This window comes from Gopherus flavomarginatus (assembly GCF_025201925.1).
Source record: "Gopherus flavomarginatus isolate rGopFla2 chromosome 13 unlocalized genomic scaffold, rGopFla2.mat.asm SUPER_13_unloc_2, whole genome shotgun sequence".
Lineage (NCBI taxonomy): Eukaryota > Metazoa > Chordata > Testudines > Testudinidae > Gopherus > Gopherus flavomarginatus.
Window position 1 is genome coordinate 3,286,362 of NW_026114610.1, and position 15,370 is coordinate 3,301,731.

At 51.3% G+C, this 15,370-nt stretch overlaps 1 protein-coding gene and 2 non-coding genes across 5 annotated transcripts in view; all 3 read left to right on the forward strand.

Annotated features, from left to right (window-relative positions):
* Positions 1-15,370, forward strand: part of LOC127041341 (uncharacterized) — a 227,248-nt gene that overhangs the window by 147,966 nt on the left and 63,912 nt on the right. The window lies entirely within an intron of this gene.
* On the forward strand, positions 9,444-9,560 carry LOC127041387 (U5 spliceosomal RNA). The gene has a single exon (XR_007771671.1). It is a non-coding gene; the product is annotated as a U5 spliceosomal RNA (small nuclear RNA).
* Positions 10,687-10,885, forward strand: LOC127041371 (U2 spliceosomal RNA). Its single transcript, XR_007771655.1, has one exon. It is a non-coding gene; the product is annotated as a U2 spliceosomal RNA (small nuclear RNA).

Here is a 15,370-nt window from a genome sequence, read left to right on the forward strand (position 1 = left end):
GGGCCTTACGCGCTCTCGTGCTGGCAGGCGGATGCGCAGGCTGCTAGGCAGCTGCCCTGGTCACAGGATTTTACAGCATCTGCAGGGTAAAAGGGATCTCTTTGGGGTTTGGACCCCACTGGGAGCTGGGTAGTTGAGTGCCGGAGACGGGAGCACTTCTTAAACTGTTCTCAGTTAAGCCTTCAGCTGGTGGGGGACGTGGTTCAGCCTTGGATCCGTGTCTGCAGCAGGCAAGCGCCTCTGGCTCAATCGGCCCCCCTCGCTGTCTTAGCAGACTAAAACCCGGAGCAAACGCACACGCCTTGCAAAGGAAGAGGAGCCGGGATCTCGAACAAATGTCAACATTTTATTAAGATGACGTTCAAAGAAAAAAAAAGGGTACGGTACAGCGTTTAGGAGCAGAAGTTTCTGGTGACCAGGGAACAACGTACAGATTACCCAGGGGGTGCGAAGTTCGGTTTAAGATCGGGTGGCATAAGGAATACATAATGTGCAATAGCCCCGACTGGGGGTAAAAGGTTAACGTACAGACACTGAGTTAGGAGGGTATGTTGTCCATGTGAGGGCTAAGTTCCGGTGTGGAGTATAACGAGCGGATAGGACGATGAGGATGGATTGACCCGCATTTGGTGAGTTTGAACGTTCAGTGTTTTTTAATCTTTTCCACAATCTAGTTTAAGCAGGGTCGCTATGAACTCTACCCTGCCATCTGTTGGTGATCTGTTGTAAAGGCCTTTTGAGGCTGCTGTCATTTGCATGGTTCCACCCACCCCGGATTGCATGATGGGAGTGCTTGTCCAAACGGTCATTTCAGCTGCTGTGGGATCCCCAGTCTCTTTGTTATTGGGGCAGGAGTAATGCAGTGTATTTTGCTGTTCGTTTTGGATCAAGGAGAGAGTAACTGTAGCTGGCATTTGAGGCCTGAGAGCTTCACCCTCCCCTGAAAAGTACTCATCATTAAGGGGTCTGGGTTCCCAATGGCCAAGGCTTGTGGGAGGCTGGAATGGATGTTTGTTTGGCTCTTGGCAGCCGGTGCGTGCTGCTTTTGTTCCTGCGGTCCCTGGTGTGTAAAGACAGAGGTGTTTTTGAATCTCTTTGAGTTGTTGTTAGTGGTGCAGTCGTTGGCCTTAAGCTTATGCCGTTTGATCTCTTTCAGGGTGTGTTTTGGTTCTGAGAGGTAAAAGGCAGCTGCTGTGTGTGTGGTCTTATGGAGTGAGGTGGCAAAGGTTGATTTGCAGAGGTGGTGCATGTGCCATATAAGTTGTGGGGGCCCGATGTGACGAACTGGGAAAGTTCTTAATGTTTTCTCTGAATACTGTGTTGGTGCCTCAGTGTCCCCATGGCAGTTCTTAAGTATCTGGCAGAGCAAAGGGCCAGTGTACCTAAATACCTGACACTCTGTCTCCTAGCAACTGATGGCCTGGGCCCCTCCTCTGCAAAGGTGCCAGCTGAAGGTGTTGGAGACAAAGGGATCAGGTGACCTCCTGGTCCGGGAAAGGGGCTGAGGAGAGAGGAGGGGCTGGGAGGGGTTGTTAGTCTGGAGCTGGCTGGGGTCAAGGGTGGAGGGCAGACCTGGGGGTCTGGCTCACTGCCCCCCAGAATGGACCCAGCCGAGGGGTCCGGTTCTCTGTACCTACAAGCTCTGTTTTAGACCCTGTTCCTGTCATCGAATAAACCTCTGTGTTACTGGCTGGCTGAGAGTCACGTCTGACTGCAAAGTGGGGGTGCAGAACCCGGTGGCTTCCCCAGGACCCCGCTGGGGTGGACTCGCTGTGGGAAGCGCACGGAGGGGCAGAGGATGCTGAGTGCTCCAAGGAGAGACCCAGGAGGTGAAGCTGTGTGAGCTTCTTACCCTGAACTAGTCTGCTCCAAGGGAGAGGAGGCTCCCCAAAGTCCTGACTGGCTTGGTGGGGAGCAGTTCCAGAGCATCACCCGGTGACTCCGTGACAACTGGTGGCAGCGGCGAGACGTACTGCACCCCGTGAATGGCGCTGCTTGCAGTAAGTGACTGGGGAGCAGTAAAACAAAGGAGGGATAATGAGGACCAGGCATGCTGAAGGCTCAGAGAGGGACAGTTTCAGGGGGCGGTTAACCTCTGGGAGTGTGTGACCAGCGAGAAGGACTGTTGGAGTAACGGGGTCCCCCTGAGGACTGCAGCGAGCAGTCTCGGGGCGGAGGAGCTTGCCGCTCGACCCTGGGAGAGAGAAGGATTTTTGCAGTAGCAGGGTTCCCCGGGGGATTGCAGGAGCAGTCCCAGGGGCGGAGGAGTCTGCAGCTCGACCCTGGCAAAGAGGGGGTGACCACGAGAAGGGCTGGCACACCAGGGGTTCTTCCTGGAAACCATGGGGGAGCCAAGAGCACACAGGCCTGTGAGTCCAGAGCCACTTGGGAACGGTGAAGTGATGGCCTATCACCATCTCCTTGAGAAGGACATTGTGATCCTGTGCACAAAGAGAGGGTTACACATGGGGAAATTCACCAAGGCACAGTTAATCGTGCAGTTGGAGGAGAAGGACCGCTCTGAGGAGCAGATTCCTGGCCCAGATGGGGCTACAAGAGGATCTGAGAGCAGCTGGAGCATCAGCCAGGCATCCCCGGGAGTCTGGTCCCCAATCAGACGAGGGTCTTCACGATTGGGTTCCCCATCAGGAGATTGGAGACGGATGGGATGGGAGCAGAGCCCGAGAGAGCGAGAGGACCGTGAGAGAAAGCAAGAGCCCGAGGAACAGCTGCAGGAGAAGCAGCAGCAGCGTGGACTGGTGATGGTGGAGCAGAGAGACATAGGGGGCTGCCCAGGGGTCAGTGGGGAAACATGCCTGCAGGGGCGAGACCCTGGGACAGAGAGAACTGTGGTGGTGCAGCCCCAGATGCTGAGGGACTGTGGGACCTGGGTGAAGTTCCCTGGGGTGAGGCCCCTCACCCTGCCTATGGCCCAGATCCCTGTGCAGACCCAGAAGGGGTCGGGCTGGCTGGTAGTTGGGGTTCTCCAGGATATCGGCTGGGAGGCCCTGTTGGGGGGTGACTGTCTTCCCATGGGACAGGATCCAGGCCCCGCTCCTGTAACGGCCGAGGGTTTGAATTCAAATCCAGGGAACCAATTGGCTAGGATGGAAATGGTCAGTGAAAATGCAAATGACCTGGCTGGCAGGGGGGAGGGGCTGCAGGGCTCAGGATACCTGCCTACCTGTAACCAGCCCCCTGGGGCTGAGTGGGAGGGAGAGATGCTCCCCACCCCCCTGCACACCGGAGAGGGGGCTCACGCTGGCTCTGATGCTGTGACCAGAGCAGAGAGCTCGCTGCCTGGCCCCACTGGGACAGCAAGGGCAGCGCTGAGCACGGGGGGAGCTGAGATCCCATCTGAGTGGGGGAACACCCGGGCAGGGCAGGTCAGCTGCCAAACAGGTTTGCCTGGTCCAGACGTGCTGCTGGGAAGTGATTACACAGCAGGGAGGGAGCTACCAGGAACAGGGCTCAGGGGGGCTGCGACCCCAGGCCCAGCCAGCGAGAGGGAGCAGGTCCCACTCCCTGCCCCAGCCGCTGAATCCCAGACCGAGCTGCAGAGGGATCCCTCCTTGAAGAAGCTGCGGGAACTTGCTGGCCACAGCGCTGCAAACCCCCTTGGGGAAGGCTGCAGGGACAGAGTCCTGCAAGAGAAGGGATTCCTGTACCGGGAATGGGCTCCCCAAGGGGAAGTAGAACTGGGGGGAATCGGGAGGCAGCTGGTGGTGCCCCAGGAATCCACAGGGTTCTTCCCGTTCGAGCTGCTGGATGGGAGGAGAGTGAGGGGACCCCTGAACCTGAAGAGGGAGGATTGGATGAAGAAGGGGGAAGACCCCCTGGGGGATCTCTTCCCTGAGGTGGGAGACAATCTCCCCATCAGGTGTTTCCCATTCAGAGTCACTAGGAAAGCAGCCCAGAACCTGGAGAGAGAGGTCAGGAACATGCTGGCTTTAGATGGGATCCAGCCGTTTTACAGCCCATGGGCCTCACCCGTGGGGCTGATCCCCAAGGGAGACAGGATGATCTGGTTTTATGGGGGCTATCAGAAGCTTAAAGCCATCACAGTTGTAATAACCTTAGTCCCAGATTTGGACCTTAGCGTCCAAAATATGGGGGTTAGCATGAAAACCTCCAAGCTTAGTTACCAGCTTGGACCTGGTACCTGCTGCCACCACCCAAAAATTAGAGTGTTTTGGGGCACTCTGGTCCCTCTGAAAAACCTTCCCTGGGGACCCCAAGACCCAAATCCCTTGAGTCTTACAACAAAGGGAAATAATCCTTTTTCCCTTCCCCCCTCCAGGTGCTCCTGGAGAGATACACAGACACAAGCTCTGTGAATCCAAACAGAGTGAATCTCCCTCTCTGTTCCCAATCCTGGAAACAAAAAGTACTTTCCTCTTCACCCAGAGGGAATGCAAAATCAGGCTAGCCACTTCAACACACACAGATCTCCCCTGATTTCTTCCTCCCACCAATTCCCTGGTGAGTACAGACTCAATTTCCCTGAAGTAAAGAAAAACTCCAACAGGTCTTAAAAGAAAGCTTTATATAAAAAGAAAGAAAAATAAGTACAAATAATCTCTCTGTATTAAGATGATACAACACAGGGTCAATTGCTTAAAAGAATATTGAATAAACAGTCTTATTCCAAAAAGAATACAAATCAAAGCACTCCAGCACTTATATTCATGCAAATACCAAAGAAAAGAAACCATAGAACTTACTATCTGATCTCTTAGTCCTTACACTTAGAAACAGAAGACTAGAAAGTAGAACTACTTCTCCAAAGCTCAGAGAAAAGCAGGCAGGCAGACAAAGACAAAGACACTCAATTCCCTCCACCCAAAGTTGAAAAAATTCGGTTTCCTGATTGGTCCTCTGGTCAGGTGCTTCAGCTGAAAGAGACATTAACCCTTAGCTATCTGTTTATGACAACAGTGTCCAATGCCGTCCCCATGCCTAGGCCTGGGGAGATTCTAGACAAGCAGAGGGCGATGGAGAACTTGGCCCTGGCAGACACTGATAACATGTGCACCTTTAGCCAGACCTGGGAGGAACAGGTGTCCCAGGTGAAGAGGGGGCTGGGCTGCCTCAAGGAGGTGGGACTGACCTTAAAAGCTGGAAAGTGTAAGGGGGGACGGCAGAGGTGTTGTGTCTGGGCCACAAAGTGGGAAGTGGCTGCCCAAGGCCAGAGCTGGCCAAGGCCAAGATGGGGGCTCTTAAGTGCTGGGAGAAGACCCCGTCCCAGTTTGGACCCCAGAGGTATTGGGGTAGCAAAAGGGTTCAAGCTGCATAAACCTTCCCACATGCGGCCTGCAAGTGCCATCAAGCACACCCGACCTAAGGGAGGGCGTGAGACTGGACTGTCCTGGTGTAACTCACACCAAGGAATGGGAGAGATGCTGGGGCATCCATGGGAACGTTGGTGGGTTCGAACTTCCCCAGGTCACTGGCTGGAGTGACCTCGCTCAGTTCAGTCTCAAAGGGGGGAGAGATGTGACGAACTGGGAAAGTTCTTAATGTTTTCTCTGAATACTGTGTTGGTGCCTCAGTGTCCCCATGGCAGTTCTTAAGTATCTGGCAGAGCAAAGGGCCAGTGTACCTAAATACCTGACACTCTGTCTCCTAGCAACTGATGGCCTGGGCCCCTCCTCTGCAAAGGTGCCAGCTGAAGGTGTTGGAGACAAAGGGATCAGGTGACCTCCTGGTCCGGGAAAGGGGCTGAGGAGAGAGGAGGGGCTGGGAGGGGTTGTTAGTCTGGAGCTGGCTGGGGTCAAGGGTGGAGGGCAGACCTGGGGGTCTGGCTCACTGCCCCCCAGAATGGACCCAGCCGAGGGGTCCGGTTCTCTGTACCTACAAGCTCTGTTTTAGACCCTGTTCCTGTCATCGAATAAACCTCTGTGTTACTGGCTGGCTGAGAGTCACGTCTGACTGCAAAGTGGGGGTGCAGAACCCGGTGGCTTCCCCAGGACCCCGCTGGGGTGGACTCGCTGTGGGAAGCGCACGGAGGGGCAGAGAATGCTAAATGCTCCAAGGAAAGACTCAGGAGGTGAAGCCGTGTGAGCTTCTTGCCCTAAACAAGTCTGCTCCAAGGGAGAGGAGGCTCCCCAAAGTCCTGCCTGGCTTGGTGGGGAGCAGTTCCAAAGCATCGCCCGGGGACTCCGTGACACCCACCCCCAGCTCTGGTCCCAGAGACCAGACTTTGTGTAAACCTACCCATTGACCTGTTACTAAGAATCTGGTTGCAGAGTGTGTCACAAAAGCTGTGTCCCACAGCTTAACTCTCAAAATCTAATCTACAAAATTTTTGCACTGTTTGAGTGGTGGGGAGCCTTTTCCCCCCACTATGGAGCTGTTTTCAACTTCTAGTGTGGAAAAAAGATCACAGCCAAGCCCTTTAGGAATGCTGGAAAACTGTTTTAAGTCACTAACCATTTTTTATCTATGTCTAGTTTTAAACATGGGTTAGAAATATAAAACATCCTATTTTTGAACTGGAGAGACACAAAGGGCATAAAATGTGCATTTAAAGATTCCACAAGAAATCCATAGCACTTAGTGCAAACATCCTTTTTCAGTCTCTCTTATTTAGTCATGTTTTGGAACCCATGTCCCTTGTGTAACGACATTCATGTAGGTTCGGGTGAGTCCCGAAATCATGAACCGCTAGGTTCCGTTTTACTGTCCTTGATTCATATCACCGGAATAACTGCACTTTATTACCACTGCCATAATAAGAAAGAGACTGAGGATCCCACAGCAGCCGAAATGATCCTTTGGACAATCACCCCCATCATGCAATCCGGGGTGGGTGGAACCATGCAAATGACAGCAGCCTCAAAAGGCCTTTACAACAGATCACCAACAGATGGCAAGGTAGAGTTCATTCTCACCCTGCTTACATCCTCCTCCCAGCCAGGCAGATTGGACAAATGACCAGGGAATAGTATAAAAATATTGCTCAGGCAGGCAGGAGTGAAATCAGGAAGGGCAACTCATGCTTGGAGTTGTAGCTAGCAAGAGATGTTAAGAGTAACAACAAGAAGGGTTTCTTCAGGTATGTTAGCAACAAGAAGAAAGTCAAGGAAAATGTAGGCCCCTTACTCAATGAGGGAGGCAACCTAGTGACAGAGGATGTGGAAAAAACTAATGTAGTTGATCCTTCCCCCTGTCCCCATCTTCATGAACAAAATCAGCTCCCAGACTGCTGCACTGGGCAGCATAGCATGGAGAGGAAGTGACCAGCCCACTGTGGAGAAAGAAGTGGTTCAAATCTATTTAGAAAAGCTGGACGAGCAAGAATCCATTGGGCTGCATGCGATGCATCCGAGGGTGCTAAAGGAGTTGGCGGGTGTAATTGCAGGGCCACTGGCTATCTTTGAAAAGTCATGGTGATCGGGGGAGGTCCCAGATGACTGGAAAAAGGCTAATGTAGTGCCCATCTTTCAAAAAGGTAAGAAAGAAGGAGGATCAGGGGAACTACAGGCCAGTCAGCCTCACCTCAGTCCCTGGAAAAATCATGGAGCAGGTCCTCGAGGAATCAATTCTAAAGCACTCAGAGGAGAGGCAAGTGATCAGGAGCAGTCAGCATGGATTCAGCAAGGGCAAGTCACGCCTGACTAACCTAATTGCCTTCTGTGAGGAGATAACTGGGTCTGCGGATGAGTGGAAAGCAATGGAGGTGTTACTCCTTGACTTTATCAAAGCTTTTGATACAATCTCCCACAGTATTCTTGTCAGCAAGTTCAAAAAGTATGGGCTGGATGAATAGATTATAAAGTGGACAGAAAGCTGGCTAGGTCGTCGGGTTCAGCGGGTAGTGATCAATGGCTCCACGTCTAATTGGTAGCCGATATCAAGCGGCGTGCCCCAAGGGTTGGTTCTGGGGCCGGTTGTGTTCAACATCTTCATTAATGATCTGGAGGATGGCTTGGACTGCACTCTCAGCAAGTTTGCAGATGACACTAAACTGGGAGGAGCGGTCGATACGCTGGAGAGTAGGGATAGGATACAGAGGGACCTAGAAAAATTAGAGGATTGGGCTGAAAGAAACCTGATGAGGTTCAGCAAGGACAAGTGCCCAATCCTACACTTAGGACGGAAGAATCCCATGCACTGCTCCAGACTAGGGACCGAATGGCTAGGCAGCAGTTCTGCAGAAAAGGGCCTAGAGGTTACAGTGGATGAGAAGCTGGATATGAGTCGACAGTGTGCCCTTGTTGCCAAGAAGGCTAACGGCATTTTGGACTGTATACGTAGGGGCATTGCCAGCAGATCGAGGGACGTGATCGTTCCCTTCTATTCGACATTGGTGAGGCCTCATCTGGAGTACCGTGTCCAGTTTTTGGCCCCACACTCCAAGAAGGATGTGGAAAAACTGAAAAGAGTCCAGCCTAGGGCAAGAAAAATGATTAGGGGGCTGGAAGACATGACTTATGAGGAGAGGCTGAGGGAACTGGGATTGTTTAGTCTGCAGAAGAGAAGAATGAGGGGGGATTGATCGCTGCTTTCAACTACCTGAAAGGGGGTTCCAAAAAGGATGGATCTAGACTGTTCTCAGTGGTACCAGATGACGGAACAAGGAGCAATGGTCCCAAGTTGCGGTGGGGAAGGTTTAGGTTGGATATTAGGAAAACCCTTTTTCATGAGGAGGGTGGTGAAGCATTGGAATAGGTTCCCTAGGGAGGTGGTGGAATCTCCTTCCTTAGAGGTTTTTAAGGTCAGGTTTGACAAAGCCCTGGCTGGGATGATTTAGTTGGGGATTGGGTTGGACTAGATGACCTCCTGAGGTCCCTTCCAACCCTGAGAGGCCATGATTTTTAAGCTCTTCCCGTGTATCAAGGTGAGCTGCAGCTCAGCAAACCCCAAGGATCTGAGGCCAGCTACTTTGCAGGATAGACAGACCAAGCAGCAAGTACAACACGGGGTCGCACCCCGGCCGGCAGATAGAATCTCATGTCTGAAATCCTGGCTCCTGTTCCTTTGCAAAGTGTGTGCTTTTGCTCCAGATTTTAGCTGTGGGCCAAGTGCCCTGTGGCTTCTCGTCGGGGCTCCGTCCTCCATGTGCCTGGCCATCAGCGGGACTGTCTCAGGAGAGCAGCTTCCCCACCCTCGCTGCATCCCAATCTCCGCCCAGCTGGGGAAGGAGCAGAGGCAGCTCGGAGAAAAGACTCCTTTGAGCACCGGAGACGGCCGGAGCATCTTATTTGCATACCCACAGTGCATTGCCTGCAGCGAAGCGAGTCCCTGGTCAAGGGGCTGGTTTTGCTCCCTGTGTCCCCGGTTCCCATGATCCAACTCAGGCTGTCAATCGGTTCAATTCCATTTCCTCTAAAAGCTAGCAGTTTAGTGGGCTGTGAGAGTAGTCACCCTGACTTGTGGTAGGATATGCGGTTGCCCCGGTAGAGACTCGGGTTTTTTTTTTCTTTTTCTTTTTTTCCTTCTTCTTCTCTCCCCTTCCCAGTTTGTATAAATCTTTTGCTTTTTATTAAAGATTTTTGTGGGGAGGAGCATTTATGAATTTGTACCCAATTTTTTTGAGGCTTTGTTTTGGTAAGGCAGTTTCCTGTTGTGAAAAAAACAGAAGGATACTATTTCAACTACTGTTAGTAACTCAAGCTTTTCTATTAGTGTATGAAAACAACTGAGAGCTCTGAAAATGACTGTGTGGGATTTTTTGCCCTTTTTTTTTTTTTGAGCTCATCGTGTTAGTGAGATGGCTTCCTAGCTAACAGGGGACTGTTTTGTGGTGTGTATTCTGCTGGCTCTTTGGTTTCATAAGTTTTTGGTTATCACAGTTAAAGAGCAGCAAAGAATTGTGTTGTTGTTTGTGTTAACGTTTGGTCTGTCCTAAGAGTGTATGGTTTGGAGTCATTTGTAACTCTTGGGTTAGTTATTGTCAACAGCTTATTTTTGGGGCCCTGAGTTGAAAGGCTGCTCTTGCGGATTTCAGTTTGTCATTGTTGGAAGGTCAGTTAAAGAGCTGCTTTCTTAATCTAGTCCATGAGGGTTCTTACGCCGCCCTCCTTAATATACCTTCCAGAAGGTGATTGCATGGTTTCCCTCGTCTCCCCACAGAAGAGAAATTGTCCATCCCTTTCCTGTTGGGAAAACACCAGTGTTTTTAAATGTTTTGCCCAGATGAGGGATAGTTCATAGGAGCAGAAGAGGAGGAAGTTTGTGGCCATTTGAGTCAGATTCCTAGCATTTAAGGCCAGAAGGAACCAGCCGATCACCTCAGAGGGACTAAGGGGCACCAATGTCCCAAATAGCGAGGAACTGCTTTGATGCAATTGACTGTATGTTTGATATAGTTGCGTGGGAAGGAGCAGAAAAGAGCACTGGGGCTGCGGAATAGCGCTTGCATAGGCTTTCTTTGCCCTGGTTTCCTATAAGAGTTAACAGTGAGAGATTGGTAGTCACAGGTCAGTGGGTGGGTTTATGGAAATTAGGACTCTAGAGGGGAAACCAGGGAGAGGAAGGCATCTGCAAGACTTGTCTGTCTTTGAACAGAATTGTGTGTTAAGGGTTCTTGCTTTGAATTCTTCCACTGGAGTCATTTCGGGGAAGTGAGTCAGTCTTCCGTAGAGTTCCCTAGTTATGGTGTTTGTTGCATGTCTGGGAGCTCGTCCTGGTGAGGTAGAAATGGGTGGGCGCAGGGGTGTGCGTGCGTGGCAGAATGTCAGTATTGTTTCTTGGCTCCCTGGAGCTGAGATCAAAGCAGAGTGGTTGTTCTGCTCATTATAATCTGTAATATGTCTTTGTTGTGAGCACTGTGTATTAGCTTGATTTTTCAAAGAAGAAAATTAGTGAGAACAGGAGCTTGCTTTGTCTATGCCATGCATGGATCTGGTATTGCAGTGTCTCCAAGAACAGTGTATCTTCTTTAGGGGAGAACCTTCTGGTTAGAAAAACAGAAAAGAGTTAAACTGTGATGATTTTTTTTTCAAGCAGATTTTTTTTTTGAAAAAGCAAAAAATCTGGTGTTTTTAGTGGTTTTGTTTCTTTATGATAAACACAATACAGTTACACTTTCTGGGAAATGTTTTGTGAGTCTGCAGATGTGAGAGGTTCTTCTTTGTCTTGCTAGATAATTATTTAAGAGGCTGGACTCCTTCTTTCTGCTGTGAGTCTTTTCAACAGTATGAGGGACAAATGCTTTCCGGACTCTGGGTCTGTTGGGGAGATGGTTGTTTTTTTTGTTTTTGTTTTTCTTGGGGTGGGAGCTTGGTAATATTTGAGATTACATGTACATCAACAACTGCACGAGTTACACAGACTTCTCCGTACCCGACCTACGTTCTATGTATCTTGGTTCGTAAGATCGAGACAAGGCACTAGATGTCGTGCTGCATCCGGCACACAAGGGCCTCAAGCCTGATTTTTTCCCCCCAAACTGACTGTAATCTAAATGCTAAATAATTACCCTTAACTTCTCATTATTGCCACCCTCACTATTGGAAAATCCCCAAAATCACAACAGTGACTTACAAATCATGAGAATTCTTTGTTTAAAAAATGTAATGTGGGTTCTCTATCTTTCCCTTCCAGTTTTCTGAACCAGGCAAGCTTGAAACTTACTTTTCTAGTGCAGCCAGAGCCCCAGAGAGCAGGAGCCCCTGGAGCCTGGGGCTGGCAGGCAGTGGGGTTCCTCATGGTTGTGTATTCCACACACTCTTTGATCTCACCCACCAAGCATCAAGTGTGATCTCCTCAGGCACTAGAACAGCCTTAACATGGAGTCACAGACAGCCCCCTTGGGCACCCTGACTCTAGCTTGCCACCCAGGTGTAGTAGAAGCTGCTGTAACACTCAAACTCTGTATGTCCTTTAGGGCTAACCCTAGCCAAACAGCCGGGATCCCTTGCTTATGCTTAGAAGGCATGCCGTCTCCCTGAAGTCCAAGCAGCATCGGGGGTGGGGACAACAGTTTCTTCCTGACAGAGATTTTTATTCCATTCCCCCAGAGCTCAAGCTGATGGGGGCAAGTGTTTGTGCAGGTCTCTGCCTCCTCGTGGGTGTGTGAGGGGGAGCAATCAACCAGGTCTTTTGTCTATGGATGATCCACAGTGGCCTGTCTGATGTCTCAGTCAGGGCCTTCTCCTGTTGGAAAGGAGATGACGCTTCTTCTGGTAAACTAGCGTTTCACACTTGGTAATGCTTCTCTCCTGACTGGTGGTGGAGTGGCAGCAAGGGGGTTTACAGCTTTAGTGCTAACGCTTATATATATCATCTTACAACACGGGCTATGGCTATTATAGGTGAGAAGAATGCATGCAGCAACTGACGAGCTAGTCATAAACTCTAAACACATTTTTATGAATCTAATGCCTGTTTTAACAACACTAACAAACAGGTGAGCAAGACTAGTTTCCAGCCATGCGTTTGTCACTTTTCAGTAAGGCCTAGGGGCCTTGGCGTGAGCTGGCACCTGGTCTGCCAGCGTCAGAAGAGGATCTTCCCTCTCTTATCCCCAGGTGTTTGTACTGGGAGCAGTACTGTTCAACTTATTCATAAATGATCTGGGGAAAGGGGTAAACGGTGAAGTGGCAAAATTTGCAGATGATACAAAATTGCTCAAGATAGTTAATTCCCAGGCAGACTGCGAAGAGCCACAAAGAGATCTGACACAACTGGGTGACGGGACAACCAAATGGCAGATGAACATCGGCGCTGTTAAGTGCAAAGTAATGCACGTTGGAAAACAGAATCCCAACTATCCCTATAAAAAGATGGGGTCTAAATTAGCTGTTGCCACTTGAGAAAGAGATCTGGGAGTCGTTGTGGATAGTTCTTTGAAAACATCCACTCAATGTGCAGCGGAGTGTTGGGAATCATTACGAAAGGGATAGGTAAGAAGACAGAAACTATCATATCGCTTCAATATCAATCCACGGTACGTCCACATCTTGAATACTGTGTGCTGATGCAGTCGCCCCAATCTCAAAAAAGATCTATTGGAATGGGAAAGATTCAGAAAAGGACAACAAAGATGATGAGGGGATATGGACCAGCTTCTGTCTAAGAAGAGATTCATAAGATTGGGACTTTTCATCTTGGAAAAGAGACGACTAAAGGGGGATACGACGGAGGTCTATAAAACCATGACAGGTGTGGAGAAAGTAAATATAAAAGAAAAAAAAAGCTGTGGCTCTTTGACGGCAGCTCAACCACAGTGCTTCTTCTGAGGCAGTTCGGTGGCGAGTCCTCCCTCCCTTCCTCTTTGGTAGACATTTGGTGGCAGCTCAAAGACTAAGACAGGAAATGGGGGACCCGCCGCCGAATTTCCGCCAAAGACCAGACATGTTGACCCGATACCAGACGGGCCGCCCCTTTGAATTGGCTGCTCCAAGCACCTGCTTGCTACGCTGGTGCCTGGAGCCAGCCCTGCTCCCGTGACAAGCAGGGGCTGGTGCAGAGCATGGTAGGGCAGGGAGATGACATCTCCTCTAATAGCGGGGCCCTTTCACAGCAAGGGAAGCACCTCCCCGCAGTAGCACAGACCCACTTACTCCTCCTGCTTTCTCCTGACACCAGCACCACCCTTCCCGGCAGCACCTGCTTCCAGACTCGCACCAGAAATAGGAAGTTTAGGCCGGGCCTGGCAGCAGCTGTCAGGAAATGGAAGCAGGAGACACAAACACTCCCATTGTGCTGTGGGGCCCATCCTGGCTGGTGGGAGATGGAGGCAGTGGACACTACCACCCCCATCGTGCCATAGGGTTTTCAGATAGGGTGCCCTCCCCAGGGTTGGGCTCCAGGGGAGGTTTGGCATCTTAAGGGACTGGGTGGGGAGGCTTGGAGGAAGTTTGAAGACCAACAGTGAAGGGGAAGTTGGACACTGGCCAGAATACCAGAGAGACAAGGCAGGTGAGGTGATACCTGTTACTGGACCAGCTTTGGAGTCACACAAGGTCTTCTTCATGGAAGGGAAAGGTGCTCAGAGCATCACAGTTCAACAGAAGGTGGAACACTCTGCCCCGAACACCAGACTTTCCCCTACTTCCTGGAATGGGGTGGCAGTCCCCACTGTCCTGTCAACAGCCCCACCACGTAACCCAGAGGTGGCTGCATCTTAGCACCAAGAAACCAGTGGTCATCGCTCCAGAGGAGATGGTACATACAGGCCACTGCCCTACGTGGCCACCAGACGTCACAGACTGTGCTCTGTCTTAGCTGGCCCCACATGTTACTGCCCCAAGAGGTGAGGTACACACAGGCTACTACTCAAACTGGGCACCTGGGGTCACTGCAGCAAAGGTTAAGGGGGATACAGGCAGGGCACTGTTGCACATGGCCACCGGGTGGCACTGCTGCAATGGCGCTGGTGCGGGGGAGATGATAAACAGGCCACTGCCTGACGTGGCCACTACCACAATGGCGTGGGGAGAGGGGGAGGGAGATACCAATAGGGCACTGCCACACCAGGGCACCACAGGGAGGTCATTGCTCCAATTAGTAGAGATACACATCGGGTAGTGCCCCAACTGGGGGCCCTACCCTAGAGAGAGGGGGGGCGAGGGAGAGAAGAGGAAATCAAAGGCCACTGCCTCACTTAGCCATCGGGGTCACTACCTAAATAGGGGACACACACACACAGGGCACTGCCCCACTTGACCAGCAGGGGTCACTGCCCCAATTGGGGGATATACAGAGGGTATTGCCCCACAGGAATGCCAGGGATCAGTGCCTGCCATACCTGGCACACGGGTAGAGGGGATAGGGTGACCAGATGTCCCGATTTTATAGGGATAGTCCCGATATTCGGGACTTTTTCTTATGTAGGTGCCTATCATCCTCCACCCTGTCCCGATTCTTCACACTTTCTATCTGGTCACCCTGGGGGCGGGGGAGAGAGGGGGCTACACAAAGGGCACTGCCATACTGGGCCAACCGTGCACATCCCTAGTGGGGGAGTGATACACACCAGAAGCAGGGCTCACTGCCACAAAGAGGTTGGAAGACACCCAGGGCACTGCTTGACACAGCCACCCAGGCACCCTGCCCCCTTGGGGGAGGTGAAGAATACACCTTGGGCACTGACTCCTCTGGCTATTAGTGGTCACATGCCCAATATAGTGGTTGGGGGGGAGTAAATATACACAGGGAACTGCCCCACCTGGGCAACACGTGTCAACGAGATGAGAGTGGGATACGCAGAGGGCCCTGCCCCAATGGCTGATATACACACAAGGCCCTGCCTCACCTACGCACCAGCGCTAACAGGCACAATGGCAGTAGTGGGGTCACACAGACAACTGACCTCAGTTGCCACCAGGGGTCACTGCAGCAATGCTAGGGGGGATACATGCAAGACATTGCTGCCCCTCGCCACCAGGAGTCACTGCTCCTACAAGAAGGCACCTACAGG